The sequence below is a fragment of the Astatotilapia calliptera genome, chromosome 22, assembly GCF_900246225.1.
Source record: "Astatotilapia calliptera chromosome 22, fAstCal1.2, whole genome shotgun sequence".
In the NCBI taxonomy this organism is placed as follows: Eukaryota; Metazoa; Chordata; class Actinopteri; order Cichliformes; family Cichlidae; genus Astatotilapia; species Astatotilapia calliptera.
Window position 1 is genome coordinate 318165 of NC_039322.1, and position 9336 is coordinate 327500.

Genomic DNA, 9336 nt, shown 5'->3' on the forward strand with positions numbered 1-9336 from the left:
ATATATCGTTTGTTAAGCTTAACGCAGGAATGCTTTACAAACATTCAGAGATGGACTTACACACTTGCTTTACTTCTCTCGGGATAACTTTGTCGGAGATGAAATGCCGGGTTGCTAGCGAAGCTCCAAATGCTATCCAGACCACCACAGGTCCCGCATGCCACAGCCGCTCTATCACGTGATGCATACTGCTCCGACGTGCTAACGTTCTGAGGTGAGTTACGGCGTGTTGCAAGTTTTGTGAGGTGCTTTCGTGATATTTAATGGATCGGATTACATTTTTAATTTTTCTCCGATATCCGATCCAGTAATTTAGGTCAGTATCCGACCGATACCGATACGTAATATCGGATCGGTCCATCTCTAGTATGTATATATGTGTATGTGCATGTATGTATATATGTGTATATGCATGTATGTATATATGTGTATGTGCATGTATGTATATATGTGTATGTGCATGTATGTATATATGTGTATATGCATGTATGTATATATGTTTATATGCATGTATGTATATATGTGTATATGCATGTATGTATATATGTGTATGTGCATGTATGTATATATGTGTATGTGCATGTATGTATATATGTGTATATGCATGTATGTATATATGTGTATGTGCATGTATGTATATATGTGTATATGCATGTATGTATATATGTGTATGTGCATGTATGTATATATGTGTATGTGCATGTATGTATATATGTGTATATGCATGTATGTATATATGTGTATATGCATGTATGTATATATGTGTATGTGCATGTATGTATATATGTGTATATGCATGTATGTATATATGTGTATGTGCATGTATGTATATATGTGTATATGCATGTATGTATATATGTGTATATGCATGTATGTATATATGTTTATATGCATGTATGTATATATGTGTATATGCATGTATGTATATATGTGTATATGCATGTATGTATATATGTGTATGTGCATGTATGTATATATGTGTATATGCATGTATGTATATATGTGTATGTGCATGTATGTATATATGTGTATATGCATGTATGTATATATGTGTATATGCATGTATGTATATATGTTTATATGCATGTATGTATATATGTGTATATGCATGTATGTATATATGTGTATGTGCATGTATGTATATATGTGTATATGCATGTATGTATATATGTGTATATGCATGTATGTATATATGTGTATATGCATGTATGTATATATGTGTATATGCATGTATGTATATATGTGTATGTGCATGTATGTATATATGTGTATATGCATGTATGTATATATGTGTATGTGCATGTATGTATATATGTGTATATGCATGTATGTATATATGTGTATGTGCATGTATGTATATATGTGTATATGCATGTATGTATATATGTGTATGTGCATGTATGTATATATGTGTATATGCATGTATGTATATATGTGTATATGCATGTATGTATATATGTGTATATGCATGTATGTATATATGTGTATGTGCATGTATGTATATATGTGTATATGCATGTATGTATATATGTGTATATGCATGTATGTATATATGTGTATGTGCATGTATGTATATATGTGTATATGCATGTATGTATATATGTGTATATGCATGTATGTATATATGTGTATGTGCATGTATGTATATATGTGTATATGCATGTATGTATATATGTGTATGTGCATGTATGTATATATGTGTATATGCATGTATGTATATATGTGTATGTGCATGTATGTATATATGTGTATGTGCATGTATGTATATATGTGTATGTGCATGTATGTATATATGTGTATGTGCATGTATGTATATATGTGTATGTGCATGTATGTATATATGTGTATATGCATGTATGTATATATGTGTATGTGCATGTATGTATATATGTGTATGTGCATGTATGTATATATGTGTATGTGCATGTATGTATATATGTGTATATGCATGTATGTATATATGTGTATATGCATGTATGTATATATGTTTATATGCATGTATGTATATATGTGTATATGCATGTATGTACAGTGGGGCAAAAAAGTATTTAGTCAGCCACCGATTGTGCAAGTTCCCCCACTTAAAATGATGACAGAGGTCAGTAATTTGCACCAGAGGTACACTTCAACTGTGAGAGACAGAATGTGAAAAAAAAATCCATGAATTCACATGGTAGGATTTGTAAAGAATTTATTCGTAAATTAGGGTGGAAAATAAGTATTTGGTCACCTCAAACAAGGAAAATCTCTGGCTCTCACAGACCTGTAACGTCTTCTGTAAGAAGCTTTTCTGTCCCCCACTCGTTACCTGTATGAATGGCACCTGTTTGAACTCATCATCTGTATAAAAGACACCTGTCCACAGCCTCAAACAGTCAGACTCCAAACTCCGCCATGGCCAAGACCAAAGAGCTTTCGAAGGACACCAGGAAAAGTATTGTAGACCTGCACCAGACTGGGAAGAGTGAATCTACAATAGGCAAGCAGCTTGGTGTGAAAAAATCAACTGTGGGAGCAATCATCAGAAAATGGAAGACATACAAGACCACTGATAATCTCCCTCGATCTGGGGCTCCACGCAAGATCTCATCCCGTGGGGTCAAAATGATCATGAGAACGGTGAGCAAAGATCCCAGAACCACACGGGGGGACCTGGTGAATGACCTGCAGAGAGCTGGGATCAAAGTAACAAAGGTCACCATCAGTAACACACTACAACGGCAGGGAATCAAATCCCGCAGTGCCAGACGTGTTCCGCTGCTGAAGCCAGTGCATGTCCAGGCCCGTCTGAAGTTTGCCAGAGAGCACATGGATGATACAGCAGAGGATTGGGAGAATGTCATGTGGTCAGATGAAACCAAAGTAGAACTTTTTGGTATAAACTCAACTCGTCGTGTTTGGAGGAAGAAGAATACTGAGTTGCATCCCAAGAACACCATACCTACTGTGAAGCATGGGGGTGGAAACATCATGCTATGGGGCTGTTTTTCTGCCAAGGGGACAGGACGACTGATCCGTGTTAAGGACAGAATGAATGGGGCCATGTATCGTGAGATTTTGAGCCAAAACCTCCTTCCATCAGTGAGAACTTTGAAGATGAAACGAGGCTGGGTCTTCCAACATGACAATGATCCAAAACACACCGCCCAGGCAACAAAGGAGTGGCTCCGTAAGAAGCATTTGAAAGTCCTGGAGTGGCCTAGCCAGTCTCCAGACCTCAACCCCATAGAAAATCTGTGGCGGGAGTTGAAAGTCCGTGTTGCTCGGCGACAGCCCCAAAACATCACTGCTCTCGAGAAGATCTGCATGGAGGAATGGGCCAAAATACCAGCTACTGTGTGTGCAAACCTGGTAAAGACCTATAGTAAACGTTTGACCTCTGTTATTGCCAACAAAGGTTATGGTACAAAGTATTGAGTTGTATTTTTGTTATTGACCAAATACTTATTTTCCACCCTAATTTACAAATAAATTCTTTACAAATCCTACCATGTGGATTCATGGATTTTTTTTTTCACATTCTGTCTCTCACAGTTGAAGTGTACCTCTGGTGCAAATTACTGACCTCTGTCATCATTTTAAGTGGGGGAACTTGCACAATCGGTGGCTGACTAAATACTTTTTTGCCCCACTGTATATATGTGTATATGCATTCTATGTATATATGTGTGCATCACTTGGTGTGACTTTTGTAAATAAACTGTTGAACGTGCTTCCTGAGTCCGGGCTTCAGTTCCTGCACTGTGAAAAGTAAAGCTGTGTAAGTTCTCTAAAACCGTTTCTGTGAACACTAAGTTTGACATCAAAGAATATGATTTCTATAAAACTTTTATTTGTACGCTTTGACTGTGTCAGATGTTCATAAAACATTTATTACTATGTTATAACAACACACAAAGCATTCATATTTGCCAAATAAAGCTACAACATGGGGCTACAGATGATAATAAATTAGGAGCCATTTAGAGCCAAATGAGCTGAACTTCCATCACTTCCTTTAACATGTGACGTCTGCATGATTTACTTCTATAATCTCCACATATCGAGGAGTTTCTCCAAATGTGTTCGTCTCTTTGTCAGTCAGGGTGATTTTACAGCTCAGGTAAAAAAAAAGTCGGACAGGAAGTGAACTGACAGGAAGTGAACTGACAGGAAGTGAACTTTAACAGTTCCGTTTGAGTCTTGCTTAGATGATGTGAACCACCTCATGGATTTTCCTTCTTGTATTATGGATTGACCTGATTGTAAATCACTTGTAACTTTAGTCTTACAAATGTATGCAGAAGCAGCTTCTCACACCTTAAACTACATCGTGCTGCAGCAAACTCAATTACTAATTCTTCTGGGATCTGATGGTCAAACTTTTCAAAGGTGTGGAGTAAAAGACCTTTTCTGTGATGATGCAGATGTTGTGACCAAGAATCTGACAGCTTTGATAGTAGTAACAGTGTCTTAGACGTTAACGCTAGTTTTACAAACACATTCTTCTTCATGTCTGTTTACGTGATTTTTATGGACAAAGTGATTTTAAATCATACAACCATCATCTAACTTTGCTCTGTCTTGATGCATGTTCAGTCATTCAGGTAGGTAAATCCAGTGTCAGTGTCAGCTGACTGCAGGCTTCAACCTTATAAACAGCACATTTGCATAATGACTGAAACCAGCAGCACTGAATGAACAAAGGCTGGGAGGTCAGTTTATGGTTGTCATGACCACTGATCAACAACCATTGACCAATAACCATGAGTCACAGAGAGTTGGGGAATGGCTGCAATCACAGCATTGTAAGATGGTGAAGGATGCACCCTTAGGCCCCTCCTCCATTCAGAGATGGTCTTTCCCTTTTCACGTAAATGGCCTCCTTGACTCCTCCCTCAAACCAGCGTTCCTCCCTGTCCAGGATGTTACATCCTCATCCTTGAAAGAGTGTCCACTGGCCTGTAGGTGTAAATAGACTGCAGAGTCCTGGCCTGACGAGGTGGCTCTTCTGTGTTGTAGCCAGAGGTTGTTTGGTTTCCCTGATGTATAAATCCTGGCAATTCTCCTGCACTTAGATTAGATTAGATTAGATTAGATTAGATTAGATTAGATTAGATTAGATAAAACTTTATTAATCTCTCGGGTGGGTTCCTCCGGGAAATTCGGTTTCCAATAGCACAGCACCGACAGAAGTTACAGAATGTAAGCAGAAATATATCATATATACACACATATGAATACAGAGACAGATACAGAGACAGCCTCCACCACTCTCAGCACTGGAGCCCCCCAGGGGTGTGTTCTGAGCCCCCTGCTGTACTCTTTGTACACATATGACTGTGTGGCCACTACCAGCTCCACCACCATCATCAAGTTTGCTGACGACACCGTCGTGGTGGGCCTGATCTCTGATAACAACGAGACGGCCTACCTGAAGGAGATTAGGAATCTGGAGAACTGGTGCCAGAGGAACAACCTCCTTCTAAACGTCAGTAAGACAAAGGAGCTGATAGTGGACTTCAGCACTAAGCAGGAGAGGAACTACCAGACCCCCGTCATCAACGAGTGCCCAGTGGAGAGAGTGGACAGCTTCAAATACCTCGGAGTTCACATCACGCAGGACCTGTCATGGTCCTGTCACATCAACACCGTGGTGAAAAAGGCCCGACAGCGTCTCTACCACCTCAGACGCTTGAGAGACTTCCAACTGCCCTCCAAGGTGCTCAGGAACTTTTACTCGTGCACCATAGAGAGCATCCTGGCGGGAAACATCTTAACCTGGTTCGGGAACAGCACCATGCAGGACAGACGAGCTCTACAGAGGGTTGTGCGGTCAGCTGAGCGCACCATCCGCTCCGAGCTCCCTGACCTGCACTCAATCTACAGCAGGCGGTGCTGGACCAAGGCCAGGAAGATGGTGAAGGACCTCAGCCATCCCAACAACAGACTGTTCTCTCTGCTGAGGTCAGGAAAGCGATTCCGCTCCCTGAAGACCAACACAGAGAGACTGAGGAGGAGCTTCTTCCCGCAGGCGATACGGTCTCTCAATCACACCACCACACAGTACTGACCCACACATACAGTTCTTACACACACACTGGACTTTCTGGACATTGTTTCACTTCATTACTTAAATCACGCTGCTGTTATTGTGTATATATTTATTTATATTTCTTCATACAGGGATAGCTCAGTAGGTAGAGTGGTTGCCCCATGATCGGAAGGTCGGGGGTTCGATTCCCCTTAACAGCTACCCTGAGGTACCCCTGAGCAAGGTACCGTCCCTACACACTTCTCCCCGGGCGCCCAATGGCTGCCCACTGCTTCAATGAGTGAATGGGTTAAATGCAGAGAGCAATTTCCCCACGGGGCTCAATAAAGTACAATAATGTACACACTTTCTTCTTCTACATTCTTATATAGTTCTATATTGTGTATTGTGTATTTTGTTGTACAGTTATTTTATTTTCAACTTTAATTCATATATTTTATCTTATTCTTTCCCAGTTAAATTTACCCTTCATTCTAATTTGTGTTGTACAGTTATTTCATTTTTAACCTTAATTTATATTTTATTCCTTCCTAGTTAAATTTACCCTTTTTAATTTTTCATATTTATTTCCTATCTTATTCATAGCCTCTTTTTTTAGGTCACGAGCAGTTGTCCAAGCATTTCACTACATATCGTACTGTGTATGACTGTGTACGTGACAAATAAAAATTTGAATTTGAAATACAGAGACAGACAAATACAGAGCATACAAAGGGATAAATAGAACAAATAGGAATAACAGTACAAGGGAATTGCACATTTCAGGTGTTGTGAGTCTATTGCATCGTTGGATATTAACAAAAGTATTGCACAAAAGGTATTGCACAGTGAGGTGAAGAGGCACTACAGCGCAGTTGTCCCCCTCCTTTGTCCCCCTGTCTCCCCTCCCTCTCCCCTCCAGAGAGGAGTTAAACAGTCTGATGGCGTGTGGGACAAAGGAGTTTTTAAGTCTGTTAGTTCTTGTCTTGGGGAGAAGTAACTTGTCACTGAACAGACTCTTCTGGTTGCTTATGGCCGTGTGCAGAGGATGCCCAGCATTGTTCATAGTGTCCAGCAGTTTCTTTAATGTCCTTTTCTCTGCCACTGTCACCAGAGTGTCCAGCTTCACGCCGACCACAGAGCCAGCCCTCCTGATCAGTTTCTCCAGCCTGCATGAGCCCGAGGTTTGGTATAACCAGAATATAGCTATCTATCCCCATAAACTTTATAGTGGTTTATTTCTGATAATAAACATTAAATATTATAATATCCTGCTTTGGGCAGAAAAGGAAAAAGATGAATTAATTATTTTACGTTATGCACAAAATATAATGGTGCATGTTTTCAATAGGGCAGTCTGTATCTGTGAAAGTGTTGATCTGCTCATTACATCACACTTTAACACTGTTTTCTTTCAGAACTTCGATTATTTCCTCCAGTTTGTTATTGTCCTGTTACACAAGTTTCAGGGTAATATTACTCAACTGTAACCACTGTTGCTACCATGATATTACTTGGATGTTACATGGTTATTACTTTGGTAAATGACCACATTGTTACACTCTTGTTTCCCCTTGTTACCCTTCTATTACCGCTTTATTACCACGTCATTACCGAGCTGTAATACAAAGTGCTAGCGTAAATGTGAAAGTAGATGACCGGCTGTTTTTGGTCTCTGGGTGACTCTTCATCCCGCTCATGGTTGCAGCACCAGCTCATCACTTCATGGACTGTATAAGTTTGCAGAGACACTGCAGAGTCGTGAGCAGAGAGAGGCCGATTGTCCTGATTTTAGATGCAGAGGCGGAGCATCCACACCGGCCATCCAAACAGACTTTTGACACGAAGCGCCCTAATTTGGTCTTTTAACTCGGCTGGTCCTGTTGGGCTGAAGGAAACCCGGAAAAGTGAGCTGGGTTTGCTGTTCTCGCTGAATCTCTCCTCTAACCCACGAACTCAAGTCACAGATATTTGAAAACCCTGAAGTTGGCTTTAGTAACTCCAGTTTTCACACAGAAATAGCAAAACGTGGAGAAGAATGGAGGGATTACTGACGATTAAGAAGCCAGCGAGTAATCCACCGACGGGCCACGACTCCATCGCTCTGCTTGCCCGACAAAAGCCTCCAAAATCCCCCCGAAAAAGAAAAAACAACTTCACTTCAAACAGCTGCTGTGAATGGCAGCAGAAAGCCTCCTCCTCCTTCAAAACCGCTTAGCAGGAAGCCTGAAAATAAACTGGGCCATGCGAACACGAGGCCTCGAATTCCCTGCGTATCTCAGCTGCCTCCCGATTGAGCGTCGATGGGATAATAACGCAGATCTGTCACGGCGCCGGCGTCCTGGGGATAAATCTTCAGAGGTGCAGGTGCTGACGGCGCTGCTGAAAACAGCATTGTGTTTCTGTCAGATGCTTTCTGCTCACGAGCAGCTTCGGCTTTTCCCAGCTGCTCGTGCAGCTGCAGGTGACGGCTGCAGGGCGCCGCTCACCTGCTCGTGCAGCTGCAGACGAGCAGGTGACGGCTGCAGGGCGCCGCTCCTCCATCACCACTTTTATGCTCACTGTCCTCCGCACTTACACTGAGTTTGATTTATAGCTGCTCAGTTTTCTTGGACTTTCCTAAAGTAGCTCTTTATCATTGGGTGAAAGAGGCTGTATTAGCCCCTCCCCCTCGAAAGAAGCTTACTTCTGATTGGCTGCCCTTCACAAACAGGACTCACAGCAGTGAGGGGGCAGTAGCAGCAGTCAGCACCAGCCTCTGCAGTTTGTTAAATAAATACTACTCACATAGTCACTCTGACTCGGACCAGCAGGATGATCCTGTGAACCAGAGACTGTGAGGCGATAATAAAACACAGTCACAGGTGTATGAGCAGACGTCTCCCATGACGCCTGAAGGTGGCGCTGTAAAGCCAGAGTTTGGTTTTGACATTATAAGATTATAACATTAAGAATCTGTTTCCTGAGTCACAGCGGTTACTGACATCCTCATGAACTCTGCTGATCCAGGATCTGTTTTCCTGATCTGACCAGCAGGTGAAACCTGAACTCCTTCAGCGTGACTTTAACGTGACGTAAAACATTTGTTTGAATTTGCTGCTCGCGCTTTGACCCGCTTGCCTCAACGTCTCACTCGTTTGAGTGAAGTTTCCATCAGAGAGCAGCCGAGCCAATCAGCTGAGTGCAAACAGAGCGAGAGATAAAGGAGGAGGACAAAGAGGAGGTGAATCTAATTTACTTGTCTGAGCAGCAGCACGGTGAACACACAGACGAACGGCCGACAGAGCGAACGACGGCCGTCTGAGGTCCAGGAGGCTGCGTTT